Below are 24,249 nucleotides of genomic sequence, written 5' to 3'. Positions count from 1 at the left end.
TATTTGAAAAAGATTATGTTAGTGAAAAATGCTGAATAGATCAATATTAATTATATGTTGGAGATAGAGCTGCCATTAGAGTGGAGGAAGGAAAAGTGATGGGATTTTGAGAGGAATTATGCCCAAAATGTAATGAGCAGTTAAATCGTTTGTCAACAATTCCTGAGGATGTGCTGTCCAGCACAAGCAGCTTCTCGCCTATAAAGGCAGGTCATTATACTCGAGTCAGTAGTACTCCAGTAAGTATTTTCCTAAGCCATTCTTTGCAATAGCTGCCTTATAAAATGTGCATGCCACTTGTAAAAGAAATAACTACCCATTGCAATGATTTTTCCCATGTGTAATGATGTTACGATGGATTTTATTTTCAAAATAGTGTGAGCTTTCCTGATCTGGATGTTTATTTTTTCTCAACATATAAACTGCAATTTTATTTGGTCTCTTCTGAAGGCCTGTTTCCCCAACGTCCCATGGGGAGCTGGCCCAATTGGCCATCAATTATTATTTTTCTCGCAGTGTGAAACTAGCGTCGAGTTTCCTTCCATTTGACACCTGCCTGCTGATTTGGTTAAGTTTATTCAAATTTTCTTTGGGCAGAGGTCCAATGCTGCCCGAAAGAAGTAGTTTTTGTTTGCTGTGTGTGTGTGTGAGGGTGAGTAAAAAGCAATGATCCTCCTCTCACCTGGCCAGGAAGCCGCCACCATTTCCATGCTCCCTGAAGCCCAGCTGCCACTTTAAACCGAAAGAGGCGTCTGCGGGGGGAAGGCGCTTCCACTGGCGCCAGCAGAGGGGAGCACGCCGTTCGTGGGGACAAAGGATTCCGCCTTCTGGCTGCCCGCCGAGCCACCCTGCCCGCATTTCTGACAGGAACCCGACCGAGAGGCGATCCCCTGCGCTGGAGAGGACGGCCCCCGGGCACCCAGTCGCCCAGCCACCGGTGCCCTGCCGCCCCTCTCCTCCCCTCCTCCCGCCTTCACCATCTCCGGCACAATAGCGAGCAAAATGGCGGCGGTGCTGGGATGGATGGAGGACGAGCGCTGACAATAAACCCGCCGCCGCTCCGCGCACTCCCTTGGTGCCAAAGGTACGTTGCGTTTTCCTTCCTGTCGCAATAAGCTCACCGAGGAGGAAGATGATGGACGGGGTGGGTGGGGGTTTCGGCTGGGGGGTTTATTTTGCCTACCATCCATTCCCTCCCCCCCCCCCAGTTCCTTGGCTGTTGGGTTGTGGTTTGGACCCAGCCAGCTCGACAGCGTGACATGTTCACGCTCAGGCAATTCAGGCGGGATGGGGCACACTGCTTCCATGTCTTCCTTGCCACGCAACATGACATCTCGGACCAATTCTTGCCTCTTCCCCCCCCCCCCCCCCCCCAAACTTGGGCTTTATCATTCTATTTCCCACCACCCCAACAACAACAACAAAAGTTGGGTTAGTGCTTTTCTTTCCAATTTAAAAATGTTTTGAGCTTTGTGCAATTATTTATTTTTGAGTAGGTTCTGCAACTCTATACACACACAGACACCACACACACTGAAATGTATTCTGTGAGAACACTGGCATTGATTCTGGGCAAAATGGGGGAAGCATGTCAGGAGTATGTTGTAGGAATTGAAAGGGACTGTACTGTACTTCAGAGCTCTCTGGCTATCCTTCTCCATGCTCCCCAACTTGGATTGCTGGTCTTGGAAATTTGCCCTAAAATTTAATCTTCATGATGATCGTCCATGGTTTATGTCACCAAAAATTAGAACCAAGGCCAATGATATACAATAACATTAACCTTTGGATTTTTGTATGCAAGACAATTGCATTTTTTTTAAAAAAACATCATAAGGTAGTGGCTGTTCAGTGGAACTGAAACTAAATTACATCTGGAGGATATGAAGTATAGTGCCATATTTTATATTTTTAAGTCCTTACATAAAATTTCTAACCAACTGTAAATTTTGTGATCATGCTATTTACTTTTGGATTTGCTTAATAAACTAAAATTTATAATTGAGCCCTTGAAATGCAGGGTGCTAAAGAGTTCACAACTGGTATTATTAACATATTGCATGAGAATGGATGCATAATAATGTAGTTTTCAAGTTTTAATTGTGATTGTAATGTATTAGATTAGAAATGTGTGATGCTATCTTGTCTTTCTTGGTTACTGAAAATGGGTAATGCATGCCGTTCTTTCTGCATGTTTGGTCTAGAATGCCTGCTTGTTAGTATAGTTTCAAATGTGATCTCAACAATTGGAAACAGTTTAGTAATAGAGAGCAAACTTGCATTTCTCTAAAATAAAAGCAAAATACTGCAGATGCTGGAAATCTGAAATAAAAACAAAGTGCTGGAATTACTCAGCAGGTCTGGCAGCATCTGTGGAGAGAGAAGCAGAGTTAACGTTCAGGTCTGTGACCTCTCATCAGAACTGGCAAATGTTAGAATTGTAATAGGTTTTAAGCAAGTAAAGCAGGGATATGGGGGAAAGAGAACAAAAGCGAAGGTGTATGATAGGACAGAGGGCCGGAGAGATGAACTGACATGGAGGTCATGGGGCAAGGTCAAAGAGAATGTACTGATGGTGTCGTGAAAGGCAAAGCATTAATGCAGAGAGAGTGTTAATGACAGAATAATGAACAGCCCTAGCCGAAAGCACAGACATGGAAAAACCCAGTTGAAGGCAGGCACATGGTTAAAAAAAAAATAAAAAAGGGCCAGCCATGCTCTGAAATGATTGAACTCTGTTCAGTCCTGAAGGCTGTAGAGTGCACAATGAGGTGCTGTTCCTCGAGCTGGTATTGATGTTCACTGGAACACTGCAGCAGGCCAAAGACAGAAATGTGGGCATGAGTGCACAGGTGTGTATTGAAGTGGCAAGCAACCGGAAGCTTGGGGTTATGCTTTCGGACTAAGTGGGGAGTACCACATAGCAGTCACCCAATCTACGTTTAGCCTCCCCAATATAGAGGTGACCACATTGTGAGCAGCAAATGCAGTATACTAAATTGAAAGAAGTACAAGTAAATCACTGCTTCACCTGAAAGAAGTGTTTGAGGCCTTGGGCGGTGAGGAGAGAGGAGGTAAAAGGGCAGCTATTGGACCTCCTGCGATTGCATGGGAAAGTGCCGTGGGAAGGGGACAAGGTGTCTGGGTAGTGGAGGAGTGGACCCGGGTGTCGCGGAAGGAACAATCCCTTCAGTATGCTGACAGGGGAGGGGAAGGGAAGATGCATTTGGTGGTGGCGGAGGATGATCCTTCGGATGTGTAGGTTGGTGGGGTGGAAAGTGAGGACAAGGGGAACCCTGTTGCGGTTCTGGGAGGGAGGGGAAGGGGTGAGAGCAGAAGTGTGGGAAATGGGTTGGACACGGTTGAGGGCCTTGTCAACCACAGTGGGGGTGAATCCTCAGTTAAGGAAAACATCTCAGAAGCACTGTTATGGAAGATTGCATCATCAGAACAGATGTGTTGGAGACGGTGAAATTGGTAGAATGGAATGGAGTCCTTACAGGAAGCAGGGTGTGAGGAAGTGTATTCGAGGTAGCTGTGGAAGTCGGTGGGCTTATAATGACTATTAGTGGACAGTCTATTCCCAGAGATGGAGACAGAGAAGTTAGGGAAGGGAAGTGTCAGAGATGGACCATGTAAAAGTGAGAGAAGGGTGGAAATTGGAAGCAAAGGTTAAGAAATTTTCCAGTTTGGGACGAGAGCAGGAAACGGCACTGATACAGTCATCAATGTACTGGAAAAAGACTTGGGGGATGGGGGCCTGAGTAGGACTGAAACAGGTATGTTTGACATTTCCCACAAAAAGACAGGCATAACTGGGACCCATGCGGGTACCCATAGCAACACCTATGATTTGAAAAATGTGAATGGAGTTGAAGGAGAAGTTGTTCAATGTGAGAACAAGTTCAGCCAGCCGGAGGAAGGTGGTGATGGATGGGGACTGGTTGGGCCTCTGTTCAAGGAAGAAGCGGAGAGCCCTCAGACTGTCCTGGTGGGGGATGGAGGTGTAGAGAGATTGGACGTCTGTTTACAACCAATGGATTACTTTTGAGTTACAGTAACTATTGTGTAGCCAAATGCAGCGTCCAATTTGTACACAGCAAGTCCCACAAACTGTGAATGAATGACTGGTTAATCTGTCTGGTGATGGTTGAGGGAGAATTGTTGGTCGTTCTACAGAGTATTGTGGAACAAGTTCTACCGGTCTTTTGGATCTGTACGGTGCTTGGCTTTCGATGTTTCATTTTTTGTGCTTTGTCTGGTCGGATCCACTTCTTGAATTTCATTTAATAGTGCAGGATTATTCTTGTGGGGTGAGGGGAAGCTAATAAGGGATGTGGTGGGAGGTTTGTAGCATACAGAATGCTCAGCTTGGTCTGTATGTCGCCCTGTTTGTAATTGATCACAATAATTACATTCACCATATTTGAAATATTTGTTAGCTGCCTATGGCCAGGGAGTAGGGTAAATACTTATTTAAAATCCCCAATGATGATTGGTTTCAAATGTGATTGCTTAGTTTGCATAAGCAGTCCCTTGCATTCCACTTTGCACGCTTCCTTAGCATGCAATTTTGTAGCTGTTTTATTTGACAGTTTAAAAAGTTCTTCTAATCTTGTCAATTAAAAGTTGCAAGATGGATTATTTTCAGTCAAGCAGAAAACTAGCTGGGTGTCTGAATAATACACAATTATCACCGCTGTCTAATGAAACTTACCTGATTTGCTTCATAAATATAGGCTAGCAAAGTTACAGAAATAAGGAATACCCAAATTAGTCAACTAAAAGTGGTACAAGGGCTTGCAATTACATATCTATCAAAGTGCAAGGACCTGTAAAGATTTGCAACATTACACTGTAGTGGAACGCTATTGTAAGTAGTATAGAACCATTCTGTCCAGTAACTTCCTAATCAGAAATTGGGAAGTCTGTTAAGCTGGATCTGTGAATACAACCTTTTGCATAAAATTGCATAATTAAACTTCATAAATTGCCTTCTTTCATTAGATCTTGTTATGACCGAGTCAAAGCCCCCAATCAAAATATATGATTCTGATTGTGGTGGGAGAAGCGCACCGTTGATTCAGTCCCGTCCCTCCACAGATCACCTAACATATTTTAAACTTTCCAAATTAAAGAAAGATCCAGCCAAATTGTACCATCTATTAACCCCTGAATGAGGCTAACCAAACTAGGTGTTTTTAGATCAACAAATTAATTGTTCAAATTGAAAAACTAAATTCTTAAACACTACTAAGATATAAACAACATTTAACATAGAAAAAATAGTGTCCTTGCAGATTTGCACTCCTGCTGAAGTGAAATCTTCCAATGTGGAATGGTCGGAAGTCCTCACAGCTGTCCCTTGGGGGGGAAAAAAAAGGTTCATCAACAGTAGTCTGTAGTCTAATTCAGCAATTGAATTGATGCTCTTCTTTTCCAGTGATGAATTTCAACAATTACAGTTCAGTAGTTAAAGGAATTGGTTATTTTCTTTTCAGAAATTAATCTGGCTTGACATCAGAACTATGGGAGTATAATAAATAGGGTTTAAATAAACTGAGAGAGAACCCTCATTTCCTTCAGTATATGCTGGTCCAGCTGTCTGTCTGTTAACTGTGTCTCAAAAGCCAATTTTTCAACTAGTTTCAAACGTCATTTGGCAACAATATCTCTCAATCCTCAGTCTCTGAGTGGCTGTATCCCTGGGCAACAAGAATGCATTCTTTGACTCAGTCTTTGGAGCTTGTTGCTTTAAAGCAGTACTGCTCCTTTTCCAGCTTTAAAGGCACACTGCTTCCTTCCCAGAAAAAAAAACTACAGGATCATAACAATCTATTTAAAGAAAATCATGTTGGAAACTGCACACACACATGTATGCTTCCTTAAACACTGAATTCCCACTTCAATGCATGTCAAAGAATATTATAGCATAGAAACAAGTCATTTGGCCTATGTTTACACTGTGGGGTCATGTGTAGGAATGTGTTTAAAACAGTTATTTTGCCTGTGGGATTGATTTTTTTTAAATAGCCCTGATTTGCTTTGGTAATTTTGATGGGGAAAGTGTTTGTGTTTGCTGTCATTACTCCACCAAAACTGAAAGCAACTTTTGGAGTCTGCGCATATGCAGTTAAAGGCGAAAATCTAGAAGTTGCTGTCAGTGATTCTGCACTTCTCAGTAGGGTACGTTATTGAAGCTCCCGCAGACAGCAATCAATTAGAAATCACTGAACTGACGAGCTTGTCCTTTTTACACGCTTAGTCTTGCTGTAAAAAAAGATAAACCTTGAATGAGGTGTAACTGGGCTTTTAATGGTACTAACTTCAGAATTACTACTGAAAAATTTCTCTGGCCCTGAAAAACTAATTTTATTTTGTGGTATTCAAATTTCTCCATTATGATAATTCCACATTTTTAAAATAATTATTTTAAAAGTTTGTTTATTTCAGCTTCTATCTTAATCCCACGTGTATGTCCCAACTATTTATTTTGCTCTCTGGAAGGTGCTATTAAAAAGTTTTTTTTTATTCATTCATGGGATGTGGGCGTCACTGGCTAGGCCAACATTTATTGCCCATCCCTAATTGCCCTTGAGAAGGTGGTGGTGAGCTGCCTTCTTGAATTGCTGCAGTCCATGTGCTACAGGTACACCCACAGTGCTGTTAGAAAGGGAGTTCCGGGATTTTGACCCAACGACAGTGAAGGAACGGCGATATAATTCCAAGTCAGGATGGTGTGTGACTTGAAGGGGAACTTGCAGATGGTGGTGTTCCCATGCATCTGCTGCCCTTGTCCTTCTAGTTGGTACAAGTCGCAGGTTTGGAAGGTGCTGTCTAAGGAGCCTTAGTGCATTGCTGCAGTGCATCTTGTAGATGGTACACACTGCTGCCACTGTGCGTTGGTGGTGCAGGGGGCGAATGTTTGTGCATGGTGTCCCAATGAAGCGGGCTGCTTTGTCCTGAATGGTGTTGAGTTTCTTGAGTGTTGTTGGAGGTGCACCCATCCAGGCAAGTGGAGAGTATTCCATCACACTCCTGACTTGTGCCTTGTAGATGGTAGACAGGCTTTGGGGAGTCAGGAGGTGAGTTACTCGCTGCAGGATTCCAAGCCTCTGACCTGCTCTTGTTGCCATGGTATTTATATGGCTACTCCAGTTCAGTTTCTGGTCAATGGTAGCCCCTAGGGTGTTGATAGTGGGGGATTCAGCGATGGTAATGCCATTAAATGTCTAGGAGAGATGGTTAGATTCTCTCTTGTTGGAGCTGGTCATTGCCCGGCATTTGTGTGGCGCGAATGTTACTTGCCACTTATCAGCCCAAGCCTGGATATTGTCCAGTTCTTGCTGCATTTCTGTTCAGACTGCTTCAGTATCTGAGAAGTCACGAATGATGCTGAACATTGTGCAATCATCAGTGGACATCCCCACTTCTGGCATGATTGAAGGAAGGTCATTGATGAAACAGCTGAAGATGGTTGGGCCTAGGACACTACCCTGAGGAACTCCTGCAATGATGTCCTGGAGCTGAGATGATTGGCCTCCAACAACCACAACCATCTTCCTTTGCACTAGCTATGACTCCAACCAGCGGAGAGTTTTCCCCCTGATTCCCATTGACTTCAGTTTTGCTAGGGCTCCTTGATGCCATACTCGGTCAAATACTGCCTTGATGTCAAGGGCAGTCACTCTCACCTCTGGAGTTCAGCTCTTTTGTCCATGTTCGAACCAAGGCTGTGATGAGGTCAGGAGCTGAGTGGCCATGGCAGAACCCAAACTGAGGATCACTGAGCAGGTTATTGCTACGCAGGTGCTGCTTGATGGCACCGTTGATGACCCTTTCCATCACTAGACTGATGAGGCAGTAATTGACCGGGTTGGATTTGTCCTGCTTTTTGTGTACAGGACATACCTGGGCAATTTTCCACATTGCCGGATAGATGCCAGTGTTGGAGCTGTACTGGAACAGCTTAGCTAGGGGTGCGGCAAGTTCTGGAGCACAGGTCTTCAGTACTATTGCCGGAATATTGTCAGGGCCAATAGCCTTTGCAGTATCCAGTGTCTTCAGTTGTTTCTTGATATCACGTGGAGTGAATCGAGTTGGCTGAAGTCTGCCATCTGTGTTGTAGGGGACCTCAGGAGGAGACCGAGATGGATCATCCGCTTGGTACTTCTGGCTGAAGATTGTTGCAAATGCTTCAGCCTTATCTTTTGCGCTGATATGCTGGGCTCCCCCATCATTGAGGATGGGGATATTTGTGGAGCCACCTCCTCCAGTTAGTTGTTTAATTGTCCACCACCATTCACGGCTGGATGTGGCAGCACTGCAGTGCTTAGATCTGATCTGTTGGTTATGGGATCGCATGCTGCATGTGCAGTTACGCAAGTCGTCCTGTGTTGTAGCGTCACTCGGTTGACACCTCATTTTGAGGTATGCCTGGTGCTGGTCCTGGCATGCCCTCCTGCACTCTTCATTGAACCAGGGTTGGTCTCCTGGCTTGATAGTAATGGTAGAGTGGGGGCTATGCCAGGCCATGAGGTTACAGATTGTGGTTGAATACAATTCTGCTGCTGCTGATGGCCCACAGCGCCTCGTAAATGCCCAGTTTTGCATTGCTAGATCTGTTCGAAATCTATTCCATTTAGCACGGTGGTGGTGCCACACAAAACGATGGAGGGTATCCTCAATGTGAAGGCGGGGCTTTGTCTCCACAAGGACTGTGCGGTGGTCACTCCTACCAGTACTGTCATGGACAGATGCATCTGTGCCAGGCAGATTGGTGAGGATGAAGTCAAGTATGTTTTTCCCTCTTGTTGGTTCCCTCACTACCTGCTGCATATCCAGTCTAGAAGCTATGTTCTTTAGGACTCGGCCAGCTCGGTCAGTAGTGGTGCTACCGAGCCACTCTCGGATAATGGAAAATAAATTAGTTGAGGGAAGCCCAGCATGGATTTGCTCAGGGCAAATTGTGTTGAACTAACATGATTTGAGTTTTTTTTGTGAGGATGATGTGGTGTACGTGGACTTCCTAAAGGCAGTTGTTAAGGTGGCACGTAATACGTTTGTCAGCAGAGTTGAAGCTCATGGAATAAAAGGGACAGTGGCAGCATGGATACAAAGTTGGCTGAGGGACAGGAAACAGAGAGTAGTGGTGAATGGTTCTTGTTTGGACTGGAGGAAGGTTTATGGTGGGGGTTTTTTTAGATTAGATTAGAGATACAGCACTGAAACAGGCCCTTCGGCCCACCGAGTCTGTGCCGAACATCAACCACCCATTTATACTAATCCTACACTAATCCCATATTCCTACCAAACATCCCCACCTGTCCCTATATTTCCCTACCACCTACCTATACTAGTGACAATTTATAATGGCCAATTTACCTATCAACCTGCAAGTCTTTTGGCTTGTTCCCAGGGATTGGTGGTAGGACCACTGTTTTTCTTGATTTGTATTAATGACCTAGACTTGGGTGTGCAGGGCACAATTCCAAAATTTACAGATGACAAAACTTGGAAGTATTGTGAACTGAGGAGTATAGCAATAGACTTCAAGAGGACGTTAACAGGCTGCTGGAATGGGAGGCCACACGACAGATGAAATTTAATGCAGAGAAGAATGAAGTGATACGTTTTGGCAGCAAGAATGAGGAGAAGCAATATATAATAGAGGGTACAATTCTAAAGGGGCTGCAGGAGCAGAGGGTCCTGGGAGTATATTTGTACAAATTGTTGAAGGTGGCAGGGCAGATTGCGAAAAGGGTTAATAAGGCATAAAGGATCCTGGTTTTATAAATAGAGGAATAAAGTACAAAAGCGAGGAAGTTATGATGAACCTTTTATAAAACACTGGTTCGGCCTCAACTGGAGTATTATATCCAATTCTGAGCACTATGCTTTACGAAGGATGTGAAGACTTGAGAGGACACAGAAAAGATTTACAAAAATGATTTCCGGGTTGAGGGACTTCAGGTATGTGGATAGATTGGAGAAACTGATGCTGTCCTCTTTAGAGAAGAGAAGGTTAAGAGGAGATTTGATAGAGGTGCTCAAAATGATGAGGCATCTAGACAGAGCAGATAGAAACTATTCTCATTGGCAGAAGGGCTGAGAACCAGAGGACACGAAAATTGGTGGTGTCATAAATAGTGAGGAGGAAATCCTTAGATTACAGGATGATATAGATGGGCTGACAAGATGGGTGGAGTTGTGGAAAATAGAATTTAATCCTGAGAAGTGTGAGGTGATGCGTTTTGGGAGGACTAACAAGGCAAGGGAATATACAATGGATGGTAAATCAAACCAAATCAGAACTCAGTGATGCCATTGATTCTCTAGCCAGTGGAAAAGCCCCTGGGAAGGACAGCATTACCCCTGAAATAGGTATATACCCCCAAGCCTGCTATACTCTCAGCACTACATGAACTGCTTTGCCTGTGCTGGGACGAGGGAGCAGTACCTCAGGACATGCGCGATGCCAATATCATCACCCTCTATAAAAACAAAGATGACCGTGGTGACTGCAACAACTACCGTGGAATCTCCCTGCTCAGCATAGTGGGGAAAGTCTTTGCTCGAGTCGCTCTGAACAGGCTCCAGAAGCTGGCCGAGCGCGTCTACCCTGAGGCACAGTGTGGCTTTCGTGCAGAGAGATCGACCGTTGACATGCTGTTCTCCCTTCGTCAGATACAGGAGAAATGCCGTGAACAACAGATGCCCTTCTACATTGCTTTCATTGATCTCACCAAAGCCTTTGACCTCGTCAGCAGACGTGGTCTCTTCAGACTACTAGAAAAGATTGGATGCCCACCAAAGCTACTAAGTATCATCACCTCATTCCATGATGATATGAAAGGCACAATTCAACATGGTGGCTCCTTCTCAGAGCCCTTTCCTATCCTGATTGGCGTGAAACGGGGCTGTGTTCTCGCACCCACACTTTTTGGGATTTTCTTCTCCCTGCTGCTTTCACATGCGTTCAAGTCCTCTGAAGAAGGAATTTTCCTCCACACAAGATCAGGGGGCAGGTTGTTCAACCTTGCCCGTCTAAGAGCGAAGTCCAAAGTACGGAAAGTCCTCATTAGGGAACTCCTCTTTGCTGACGATGCTGCTTTAACATCTCACACTGAAGAGTGCCTGCAGAGTCTCATCGACAGGTTTGCGGCTGCCTGCAATGAATTTGGCCTAACCATCAGCCTCAAGAAAACAAACATCATGGGGCAGGATGTCAGAAATGCTCCATCCATCAATATTGGCGACCACGCTCTGGAAGTAGTTCAAGAGTTCACCTGTCTAGGCTCAACTATCACCAGTAACCTGTCTCTAGATGCAGAAATCAATAAGCGCATGGGAAAGGCTTCCACTGCTATGCCCAGACTGGCCAAGAGAGTGTGGGAAAATGGCGCACTGACACGGAACACAAAAGTCCGAGTGTATCAGGCCTGTGTCCTCAGTACCTTGCTCTCTGGCAGCGAGGCTTGGACAACGTATGTCAGCCAAGAGTGACGTCTCAATTCATTCCATCTTCGCTGCCTCCAGAGAATACTTGGCATCAGGTGGCAGGACCGTATCTCCAACACAGAAGTCCTCGAGGCGGCCAACATCCCCAGCTTGTACACACTACTGAGTCAGCGGCGCTTGAGATGGCTTGGCCATGTGAGCCGCATGGAAGATGGCAGGATCCCCAAAGACACATTGTACAGCGAGCTCGCCACTGGTATCAGACCCACCGGCCGTCCATGTCTCCGCTATAAAGACGTCTGCAAACGCGACATGAAATCCTGTGACATTGATCACAAGTCGTGGGAGTCAGTTGCCAGCGTTCGCCAGAGCGGGCAGGCAGCCATAAAGACGGGGCTAAAATGTGGCGAGTCGAAGAGACTTAGTAGTTGGCAGGAAAAAAGACAGAGGCACAATGGGAGAGCCAACTGTGCAACAGCCCCGACAAACAAATTTCTCTGCAGCACCTGTGGAAAAGCCTGTCACTCTAGAATTGGCCTTTATAGCCACTCCAGGCGCTGCTTCACAAACCACTGACCACCTCCAGGCGCGTATCCATTGTCTCTTGAGATAAGGAGGCCCAAAAGAAAAGAAAAAAGAAAGGTAGCACCCTAGGAGGTACAGAGGGTCAGAGGGGCCTTGGTTTACTTGTCCATAGATCACTGAAGGCAGCAGCATAGGTAGATAAGGTGGTTAGGAAGGCATATGGGATACTTGCTTTTATTGGCCGAGGCATAGAATATAAGAGCAGCGACGTTATGATGGAGCTTTACAAAATGCTAGTTAGGCCACAGCTGGAGTACTGTGTATAGTTCTGGGCACCACACTATAGGAAGGATGTGATTGCACTGGAGAGGGTGCAGAGGAGATTCACCAGGATGTTGCCTGGGCTGGAGCATTTCAGCTATGAAGAGACTGAAAAGGCTAGGATTGTTTTCCTTAGAGCAGAGAAGGCTGAGGGGAGATATGATTGAGGTATACAAAATTATGAGGGGCATTGATAGGTTAGATAGGAAGAAACTTTTTCTCTTAGTGGAGGTGTCGATAACCAGGGGACATAGATTTAAGATGAGGGCAGGAAGTTTAGAGGGGATTTGAGGAAAAGTTTTTTCACCCAGAGGGTGGTTGGAATTTGGAACGCACTGCCTGGAGGGGTGGTAGAGGCAGGAACCCTCACAACATTTAAGAAGTATTTAGATGAGCACTTGAAACGCCATAGCATACAAGGCTACAGGCTAAGTGCTGGAAAATAGGATTAGAATAGTTAGATGCTTGATGGCCGGCATAGACATGATGGGCTGAAGGGCCTGTTTCTGTGCTGTCTGACACCAACATAAGGTGAATTCTAAAAGAACCGACTGCGATATACGGGAAAAACTTATAGGCAGCATGTGCCTTGGATCTAGAATGGCACTGCTTGAGAGCGTGGTGGAGGCAGATTCAATTGTGGCTTTCAAAAGGGAATTGGATAAGCACCCGGAAGGAAAAAGCTTGCAGGGCTACGGGGCAAAGGCAGGGGAGTGGGAATAGTTGATTTGCTCTAGTAGAAAGCCGGCATGGACACGACAGGCTGAATGGCAGCATTCTATGATGATTGGTGCACTTTACATCCTGGTTTGCTGTCTGTAAGAATACTTTGAGAAATGGCTCTTTACCTTGCTTGATAACATCACTGTTGCTTGATGCCTGGAGATCCTCTTGACTTGGCGCCAGATTCCAACTTATATCGGGAAAGAGGAAATCCACACCACAGAGAGCGCTAGATCTTTGTTGGCAGCTTTCTTTCAGGTTTGCGGACTGTTGCTTTGCAGCTGATCGCAAATCCAGGCCAGTGTATCTCGGGTAACTAAGCTGCATATGCCTAGTTACAGTCTGATTCTACCTTCACTCTGTGTAAATTATAGTCCATTTCCGGTCACAAAGTGGGTCATAAGGCTCGTACTGAGTGCGATGGAAGTATCGTGTTACCATTATTTCGAAGGGAGGTTGCTTGCTGCTTTGAGTACCGTTGATGTGTAGAATTATGAATTCAAACAGCCTGATGGAACTCTGCAGCATAAAGGGAATTACTCACTTTTTCTAACATTGTCTTGGGTTGAGTGACTTTTTTTTAACCTGGAGACTAAAGGTAACCTCTCTTTCCTCAGTATCTAATGTATGGGGGGATATTGTGCATGTCAGGTTTACGAAATGTCAAAAGCCTATTTTAGCAGGAAAAAATATTTATTTTGTGTTTTGCATTCCCTTACCTGGTGCTAGAAATTTGTATGTGCTCTTATGGTTATTAAATTCTGTTTACATGCGTAAATTAGACTTTCTGGTCTAAAAGGGATAGTCCTGTATAATAGTCCACCTCAGCAGCAGATTAATACATGTTACATGCTATAATGTTCTTGTCAAATGACATACCACTACATAATGACTTACTTAAGGAATGCCATGTGCCATTGGCTTGTATTATAAATGGCTGAATGTAGTTGTTAGTCTCATGATTTGGCCACCATTTTGTTGTTCTCAGCCAGAACCACTTAAAACACAACATTTATGAATGTGTGCCATACTTCTCTGCAACTCACACTTTTCATTACTTTCAGTGAAGAAGGAAGACTGGTGAGCAATAAGGCTTAGTGCAGAAAAAATAAATTTAACCTTGGATATGGCAAGAAGGTGACATTCAGCTCTGATTGGGAAGTCAACTATTCTGTGTTTTAAGGGTGTACTTTTTTCAATGCATAGTGGATAAATCACCAGGGCCAGATGAGTTAAAAGAAGACCAGGCTGTTAAAAGAAGCAAGAGAGGAAACTGTGGAAGGTCTAACCATCATTTTTCAGTCCTCACTGGATAGAGGTGTGCTGCTGGAGGATTGCTAACGTTGTATCTCTGTTTAAAAAGGAAGCGAGGGATAGACTGAATAATTACAGTCCAGTCAGTAATGGGCGAATTATTAGATTCTATTCTGAGAGACAGGATAAACTGTTACTTAGAAAGGCACAGATTAATCAAGGATAGTCAGCATGGATTTGTTAAGGGACGATCTTTTCTGACCAACTTGATCAAATTTTTTGAGGAAGTAACAAGGAAGATAGATGAGGGTAGTGCAGTTAATGTGGTCTGCATGGATTTTTGCAAGGCTTTTGATAATGTCCCACACGGCAGACTGGTTTTAAAAAAAAATCCCATGGGATCCAGGGCAATGCAGCAAGATGGATACAAAATTGGCTCAGTGGCAGGAAACAAAGTGTAATTGTTGACAGGTGTTTTTGCGACAGGAGGGCTGCTTCTAGTGGTGTTCTGCAGGGCTCGGTACTGGGTCCCTGCTTGTTGTGGTATATATTAATGATTTGGATGTAAATGTGGGGGGCATGATCAAGAAGTTTGCAGATAACACAAGGATTGGCCTTGTGGTAGATGGTGAGGAGGATAGCTGTAGGCTGCAGGAAGATATTGATGGTCTGGTCAGATGGGCAGAAAAGTGGGAAATGGAATTCAACCCGGAGAAGTGTGAGGTGATGCATTTGGGGAGGTCAAACAAGGCAAAGGAATACAAGATTAATGGGAAAATACTGAGAGGTGTAGAGGAAGTGAAGGACCTTGGAGTAAATGTTCTCAGATCCCTGAAGGTAGCAGGATAGATTGATAAGGTGGTTAAGAAGACAAATGGAATCCTTTCGTTTATTAGACGAGGTATAGAATGTAAGAGCAGGGAGGTTATGCTGAAACTGTATAACTCATTGGTTAGGTCACAACATGAGTACTGTGTGAAGTTCTGTAATGAGGTGACCAGAAAGGATGTAATTGCATCAGAACCATAGAAAAATTATGGCACAGAAGGAGGCCATTCAGCCTGTTGTGTCTGTGCTGAAAAACCAGCCACCCAATATAATCTCACCTTCCAGCACCTGGTCCATAGCCTTGCCGGTTACAGCACTTCAGGTGCATGTCCAGGTACCTTTTAAAAGAATTGAGGGTTTCTGCCTCCACCACCGTTCCTGGCAGTGAATTCCAGACACCCACCACCCTCTTGGTGAAAAAGTATTTCCTCATGTTCCCTCTAATCCTTCTACCAGTCACCTTAAATCTGTGCCCCCAGTAACTGACCTCTCTGCTAGGGTAAACAGGTCCTTCATGTCTCTTCTGTCTAGGCCTCTCATAACTTTGTACATCTCAATTAAGTCACCCTCAGCCTTCTCTGTTCTAAGGAAAACAACCCTATCCTTTTTTTTTTCATTCATTCACGGGATGTGGGCGTCGCTGGCCAGGCCAGCATTTATTGCCCATCCCTAATTGCTCTTGAGAAGGTGGTGGTGAGCTGCCTTCTTGAACCGCTGCAGTCCATGTGGGGTAGGTGCACCCACAGTGCTGTTAGGAAGGGAGTTCCGGGATTTTGACCCAGCGACAGTGAAGGAACGGCGATATAGTTCCAAGTCAGGATGGTGTGTGACATGGAGGGGAACTTGCAGGTGGTGGTGTTCCCATGTATTTGCTGCCCTTGTCCTTCTAGTTGGTAGAGGTCACGGGTTTGGAAGGTGCTGTCTAAGGAGCCTTGGTGCATTGCTGCAGTGCATCTTGTAGATGGTACACACTGCTGCCACTGTGCGTCAGTGGTGGAGGGAGTGAATGTTTGTAGATGGGGTGCCAATCAAGCAGGCTGCTTTGTCCTGGATGGTGTCGAGCTTCTTGAGTGTTGTTGGAGCTGCACCCATCCAGGCAAGTGGAGAGTATTCCATCACACTCCTAACTTGTGCCTTGTAGATGGTGGACAGGCTTTGGGGAGTCAGGAGGTGAGTTACTCGCCTATCCAATCTTTCCTCATAGCTGCAACTTTCGAGCCCTGGCAACATTTTTGTAAATCTCCTCTGCACTCTCTCCAGAGCAATTATGTCATTTCTGTAATGTGTGACCAGAACTGTACACAATACTCAAGCTTTGGCCTAACCAGCATTTTATACAGTTCCAGCATTACATCCCTGCTTTTGTATTTTATACCTCGGCCAATAAAGGAAAGCATTCATATTCCATCTTCACCACTCTATCTACCTGTCCTGCCACTTTCAGGGACCTGTGGACATGCCTCTCAATATCCTCCCGTTAATTGTGTATTCCCTCGCTTTATTTGCCCACCGCAAATGCATTACCTCATTCTTTTCTGGATTGAATTCCATTTGCCACTTTTCCGCCCATTCAAGCAAACCATTGATATCTTTCTGGAGTCTACGGCTGTCGTCTTCACTATCAACCACATGACCAATTTTTGTGTCATCAGCAAATTTCCCAATCATGCCTCCCACATTTAAGTCCAAATCATTAATATATACCACAAACAGCAAGGGAGCCAACACTGACCCCTGTGGAACGCCACTGGAAACAGCTTTCCATTCACAAAAACATACGTCAACTACTACCCTTTGTTTCCAGTCCCTTAGCCAATTCTGGATCCAACCTGCCACATTCCCCTGTATCCCATGGGCTTTTATTTTACTGACCAGTCTGCCATGTGGGACCTTGTTAAATGCCTTACTAAAATCCATGTAGACCACATCCACTGCACTACCCATATCAATCCTTTTTGTTACTTCCTCAAAAAACTTAATCAAGTTAGTAAGACATGACCTTTCCTTCACAAATCCATGCTGACTATCCCTGATTAATCTGTGCTTTTCCAAGTGGCAGATGGGTTTTTAGAACAATTGACAATGGTTTCATGGCCATCATGAGACTAGCTTTAAATTCCAGATTTATTAATTGAATTCAAATTCCACCTTCTGCTGTGGTGGGATTCGAACCCATATCCCCAGAGCAATATCTGGGTTACTAGTCCAGTGACAATACCAGTACGCCACTGCCTCCCCATAGGGAGGAACCCTCAGATGCAGACTGTCCGGCTTGTACAGGTCCCACCTTCCCCAGAACTGGTCCCAATGCCCCAGAAATCTCAAGCCCTCCCTCCTGCACCATCTCTCCAGCCATGCATTCATCTGGTGTATTTTCCTATTTCTATACTCGCTGGCAGGTGGTCTTGGGAGTAATCCGGAGATTACTACCTTTTGAGGTCCTGCTTGCTAATCTCGTTCCTAACTCTCTAAACTCCGTCTGGAGGACCTCATCCCTCTTTCTTCCTATATCGTTAGTACCTATGTGGACCATGACCTCTGGCTCCTCGCCCTCCAGAATGCCCTGCAGCATCCATGACCCTTGCACCAGGGAGGCAACATACCATCCTGGAATCATGTCTGCCTATCTGTTGCCCTAACTATAGAATCTCCTATCACTATTACTGTCTTGTCCTTTCTCTTCCCTCCCTGCACAGCTGAGCCACCCTTGGTGCTCTGGCCATGACTCTCGCTGTACTCTCCAGAGGAACCCTCTCTCCATCGGTACTCAGAACACTGGAGAGGGTACAGTGGAGATTTACGAGTATGTTGCCGGGACTGGAAAAATGCAGCTATGAGAAAAGATTGGATAGGCTGGGGTTGTTCTCCTTGGAACAGAGAAGGCTGAGGGGAAATGTGATTGAGAAGTACAAAATTTTGAGGGGCCTGAATAGAGTTGATGTGGAGTGAAGGCCTGCTACCTGACCGGAATCTGATGGGACCCGGCGACGTGTTGGGTTCAGGTCGGGTTGGGCCACTCTTCCTGGTCTGGCCTTCGGGCTCGGGTCGGGCCGGGTCCAGGTTGGGCCGGACACACACAGTAAGAATTGCAGCTAAGTGTTTAAAGGAAAAAAACTTACCTGAGCTGCGAGTCTGTAACGTCAAGCAGGGAAACTCTGAGTCTGCGCAGTGAGCGAGTGAGCGTCTCGATGACGTCATCACACTTATGCTGCAGCTTCCTGAAGATTGGGAGTCGGAAGGTAAGTAAAGGGAACATTGCGGTGGTCGGGTTGGGCTCGGGGGGAAAATGGAGGGTTTCAGGCTGAGTCGGGCTCGGGTCCGATGTGGTTCCGTCGGGTTCGGGTTGGGTTTTTTTTTGTGACTTGAGCAGGCCTTTAGTGTGAAGGGCCTATTTACCTTAGTAGAGAGGTCATTGACTAGGGGGCATAGATTTAAAGTGATTGGTAGAAGGATTAGAGGGGAGATGAGGTAACGTTTTTCACCTGGATTGTGATGGGGGTCTGGAACTCACTGCCTGAAAGCATTATTGAGTCAGAAACCCTCAACTGATTCAAAAGAAGTCTGGATAGTCAAGAAGGTAGTCAAGAAGGCATGCGGCATGCTTGCCTTCATCGGTCGGGGCATAGAGTATAAAAATTGGCAAGTCATGCTGCAGCTGTACAGAACCTTAGTTAGGCCACACTTAGAATATTGCGTGCAATTCTGGTCGCCACACTACCAGAAGGACGTGGAGGCTTTGGAGAGGGTACAGAAGAGGTTTACCAGGATGTTGCCTGGTCTGGAGGGCATTAGCTTATGAGGAGAGGTTGGATAAACTCGGATTGTTTTCACTGGAACGACGGAAGTGGAGGGGCGACATGATAGAGGTTTACAAAGTTATGAGCGGCATGGACAGAGTGGATAGTCAGAAGCTTTTTCCCAGGGTGGAAGAGTCAGTTACTAGGGGACATAGGTTTAAGGTGAGAGGGGCAAAGTTTAGAGGGGATGTGCGAGGCAAGTTCTTTACACAGAGGGTGGTGAGTGCCTGGAACTTGCTGCCGGGGGAGGTGATGGAAGCAGGTACGATAGCGGCATTTAAGAGACATCTTGACAAATACATGAATAGGATGGGAATAGAGGGATACGGTCCCCAGAAGTGCAGAAGGTTTTAGTTTAGGCAGGCATCAAGATCGGCGCAGGCTTGGAGGGCTGAATGGCCTGTTCCTGTGCTGTACTGTTCTTTGTTCTTTGGATATGCACCTCAATTGCCACAATCTGCAGGGCTACGGACCAAATGTTGGAAGGTGGGATTAGAATGAGTGGAACATTTTTGGCTGGCCCAAATACGATGGGCCAAGTGGCCTCTTTTTGTGCTTTAATCTTTCTATAATTCTATGAATATTCAAAGCAGGAAAGCGGAGTTGAGGCCAAGATCAGATCAGCCATGATCTTATTGAATGACAGAGCAGGCCTGAGGGGCCGTATGGCCTACTCCTCCTATTTCTTCTATTCATATGAATATGCAGGTCACTATATTACTTGGAGTTACCCTTTAGCAAACATCAGTTACATCTCTTTCCACACCGCCCCCCTCACCCCCCGCCCCAACCTACCCTCCCACCTGTTGTCTGAGCTGCCTTTTGTTTTTTGCTCTCCTAAAGCTCGTGATTGTTGTTGGGTTAAGGGTCTGTTGGTTTCAGCAGGCTTTAGATACCTTGCCCTAGCAATCATTCAGATTTGAACCCTGATGGTGAATGATGGCAGACTGTTCACCCAGACTAACAAGGCAAGGGAATGTACAATAGATGGTAGGATCCTAGGAAGTACAGAGGGACCTTGCTATACTTGTTCATAGATCACTGAAGGCAGCAGCACATGTAGATAAGGTGGTTAGGAAGGCATATGGGATACTTGCCTTTATTAGCTAAGGCATAGAATATAAGAACAGGGAGGTTATGATGGAGCGGTATAAAACGCTAGTTAGGCCACAGCTGGAGTACTGTGTACAGTTCTGGGCACCACACTATAGAAGGATGTGATTGCACTGGAGTGGGTGCAGAGGAGATTCACCAGGATGTTGCCTGGGCTGGAGAATTTCAGCTATGAAGAGAGACTGGATAGGCTAGGGTTGTTTTCCTTAGAGCAGAGAAGGCTGAGGGGGGATCTGATTGAGGTATACAAAATTATGAGGGGCATAGATAGGAAGAAACTTTTTCCCTTAGTGGAGGTGTCAATAACCAGGGGGCATAGATTTAAGGTAAGGGGCAGGAGGTTCAGAGGGGATTTGAGGAAAACATTTTTCACCCAGAGGGTGGTTGGAATCTGAAACACACTACCTGAAGGGGTGGTAGAGGCAGGAACCCTCACAACATTTAAGAAGTATTTAGATGAGCATTTGAAACGCCATAGCATACAAGGCTACGGGCCAAGTGCTGGAAAATGGGATTAGAATAGTTAGGTGCATGATGGCCGGCACAGACACGATGGGTCGAAGGGCCTGTTTCTGTGCTGTATGACTGTATTGTAACCCAGCCCAATCCATTTTACATGTGTTTTCCATCAAAACTCCTGGGATATTTTTCGGGTGTGAGAACCTTGGCTGACTTCCCTTTCTACCTTCCCTGTTCCAGAGGTGGTAATTCCAGTTTTAGTGTCTCCCCATTGCCAATGCACTTAAATCAGCTAACAGCATTGAGGATCACCTGAACAACCTTCAATGGCTCAGTCGTATAGAACTGATTCTTCCAGATGTTAAACTGTGCTACTGGGCAGCACAACTTGAGAGACTGCAGCCTCCCTTTGGATGGTCATTGAAAGTAAGCCTTCCTCACAGTCCTATACCAGTATTGATCTTTGGAAAAGGCTTGAGAGTGCAAAAGTATCTCATAGTGCACTTGACCGTTACAGCTTGAATGTTTCTTGCAAAAGACATCCTGCGAAGATCACTGTTGACAAGCCTAGCATAATTGCAACCTCCCAAAGATTTCAAGTGCATGGGAGCAGGAGGAAATTTGGGGAAACAATGGTGGTAGGTGTTAATTGTATATCGATTATATCCAGGTGGAGGGCATTAATCAGGGTTCCACTTGAGCACATATAAAGAGACACAAACTAATGTGTGGTTGAGTTAGGAGGTCTATGCTTGTAATGTTTCATTCTGTAAATAAATGTAAGACTGAGTAAAGATTGGCTGCGGCTGCAGTATCATACTGCACCAACTGGCTTTCTAGAATAGAAGAATTGGGGATTACAAATGTAGGAACAGGAGTTGGCCATTCAGCCCATCAAGCCTGCTCTGTCATTCAATGTGATCATGGCTGATCATCCACTTTAATGCCTTTTTCCCACACTATCCCCATATCCCTTTATGTTATTGGTACTTAGAAATCTGTCAGTCTCTGCTTTAACATACTCAATGACTGAGCTTCCCACAGTAGAGAATTCCAAAGATTCACAACCCTATTCTAGGGGCGCAGACAGGTGTTTCTGCGGCTGCAAACATGACTCCAGGATAGTATGTCGCTTCCAGGATGTCACTGGCTGCAGAGCAGTCTGAGGGAGGAGAAGCCATATCGTTAGCAATGACAGAGATAGAAAGAGGGATGCGATCCTCCCAGCTGATTTTAGGGAGCTACGAAAGAAACTAGCAAGCAGGATCTCAAAGGTTTTTTTTTTATTCGTTCATGGGATGTGGGTGTTGCTGGCTAGGCCAGCATTTATTGCCCATTCCTAATTGCAGAGTCAACCACATTGCTGTGGGCCTGGAGTCACATGTAGGCCAGATGGTCTGCCAGGTTTCCTTCCCGAAAGGACATTAGTGAACCAGATGGGTTTTTACAACAATCCACAATGGTTTTATGGTTCACCATTAGAATGTTTTTTTTAAATCCCAGATTTATGAATTGAATTCAAATTTCACCATCTGCTGTGGTGGGATTTGAACCCATGTCCCCAGAGCATTAGTCTAGGCATCTGGATTACTGGTTCAATGACATTACCACTACACTACTGCCTCTAGATTACTTCGGGTGCCACCTGCTAGTAAGTATTGAAATGGATAGAGCAGACGAATGTGTGGCTGGAGATATGATGCAGGAGGGAGGGCTTTAGATGCTGAACAGGTTGCAGCTGAACAGAGCTGGCACCTATGTCATTTCAGGGTTTTACTAGTGCTGTTGGGGAGGGTTTTGACTAACTAGGTAGGGGCTTGGGAACCAGGAGGTGTAACAAAGAATTGGGAGAGACAGATAGCACTACAGAAAGAATTAGTAAGGCATTGAGTGGAGTCAGAGTAAGAGGGATTGCAACAAGGCCTAAATTAGGTTTACTGTGCATGTATGTGAACGCACGGGGTGTGGTAAATAAGGTTGGTAAGCTTAATGCAGATAGCCAAGTGGGAATATGATGATGTGTCGATTAACGGAGAGCTTGCTCAAAAGGGGGCTGGATTGGGTACATTATATTCCTGGATACTAGCTTTTTAGGAAAGATGGGAAAGAAAGGAGGAGGTTGGCAGTATTGATTAAGGAGGATATTACACTGCTGGAGAGAGAGGATGTCCTAGAGGGGCCAAAGACAGAATCTATTTGGTGAGAGCTAAGAAACAATAGAAATACCATTGCACTACTGGGTGTATTCTATAGGCTGCAAACTAGTGGGGAAGATATAGAGGAACAAATTTGCAGGGAAATTAAAGAGGTGCAAATACTATAGAGTAGTTATAATAGGGGACTTTATTGCAATATTGACTGGGATAGTAATAGTGTAAAGGGTTTTTTTTTAGTGTGTTCAGGAGAATTTTCCAGATCAGTATGTTTCCAGTACAGTTCAATGAGGAAGGAAGCGTTGCAGGAACTGGTTCTGGGGAATGGGGTGGGTTAAGTGGATCAGGTGTCAATAGGGGAACATTTATGAGACAGTGATTGTAATACATGGGGTTTAGGTTAGCTATTGAAAAAGACAAGGAACAATCCAGAGTAAAAGTAATTAATTGGGAAGGGCCCATTTCAATGGAGTGAGAATGGATCTGCCCCAGGTAAATTGGAATCAAAGACTGGCAGGCAAAATTGTAATGGAACAGGGAGCTGTCTTTTAAGAGGAGCCGGTTCGGATACAGTCAAGATACATTCCCATGAGGGGGAAAGGTTGGACAAACAAAGCCAGAGCTCCCTGGATGATGAAAGAGATCGAGAATAAGCTGAAGCTGTAAAACAGTGTGTATGATGGATGTCAGGTTGATGATACAAGTGAGAACCAGGTTGAATATCAAAAGTTTAGAGGGGGATGTGAACAAAGAAATGAGCAATAAATGGAGAGTATCAGAAGAGACTGACAGCTAATGTAAAAGGGAATCCAAAAGTCTTCTCTTGTCATATAAATAGTAAAAGGGTGGTAAATGGAGGTTTAGGGTTGATTAGGGGAATTGTAGCCTAGTGATGATACTGGAGTAGTAATCCAGGCCTGGACTAATGCTGTGGAGGCATCAGTTCACATTCCACCGTGGCAGCTGGAAAAAATTAAATTAATAAATTATAGAATAAAATGCTGGTCTCAATCATGAAACTACCAAATTGTTTTAAAAACCCATCTGGTTCACTAATGTCCTTCAGGGGAGGAAATCTGCCATCCTTACCCAGTCTGGCTTGCATGTGACTCCAGACCCACAGCAATGTGGTTGATCCTTAGCTGCCCTCTGAAATGGTGTAGCAAGCCACTAGTTGTATCAAGCCTGCACAGAAAAAGGCACTGTAGGTGTACCTACAGCACATGGACTGCAGCAGTTCAAGCAGGCGGCTCATCACCACCACCTCAAGGGCCATTAGGCCTTGCAAGTGATGCTGACACCCCAAGAACGAATAAAAATATCAGTTATGAGGCTAGTTTGGAGAGGCTGGGTCTGTTCTCCGTAGCGAAACTTAATAGGAGATTTGATGGAGGTGTTCAAAATCATGAGGGGTCTGGACAGAGTAAATAGGGGGAAACTGTTTTGAGTGGCGGAAGGGTTGAGAACCAGAGAACGCCGATGTAAGGTGAATAACAAATGAACCAAAGGCGATATGAGGAAAAACTGTGCCTGAACTTTCAATGTGTGTCACTCCTCTTATATTCTCCTTCGTAGCAATCTGGGGTAGGGTACAGACGATGTGTCTCCACTTACAT

General features: G+C 45.2%; 1 protein-coding gene across 3 annotated transcripts in view; it reads left to right on the top strand.

The window, feature by feature from the left end:
• The first annotated feature begins 747 nt into the window (after positions 1 to 747).
• Positions 748 to 24,249, top strand: part of znf644b (zinc finger protein 644b) — a 186,236-nt gene continuing 162,734 nt past the window's right edge. For all 3 annotated transcript variants that reach the window (XM_068036756.1, XM_068036757.1, XM_068036755.1), the window contains exon 1: positions 748 to 1,084. The gene's annotated coding sequence lies outside the window, so the exon portion shown is untranslated. The remainder of the gene's footprint in view (positions 1,085 to 24,249) is intronic.

The sequence above is a fragment of the Heterodontus francisci genome, chromosome 8 (genome assembly GCF_036365525.1).
Source record: "Heterodontus francisci isolate sHetFra1 chromosome 8, sHetFra1.hap1, whole genome shotgun sequence".
Lineage (NCBI taxonomy): Eukaryota > Metazoa > Chordata > Chondrichthyes > Heterodontiformes > Heterodontidae > Heterodontus > Heterodontus francisci.
Note: the sequence above shows the minus strand (reverse complement) of the source record. Positions and strands in the feature narration are given on the sequence as shown.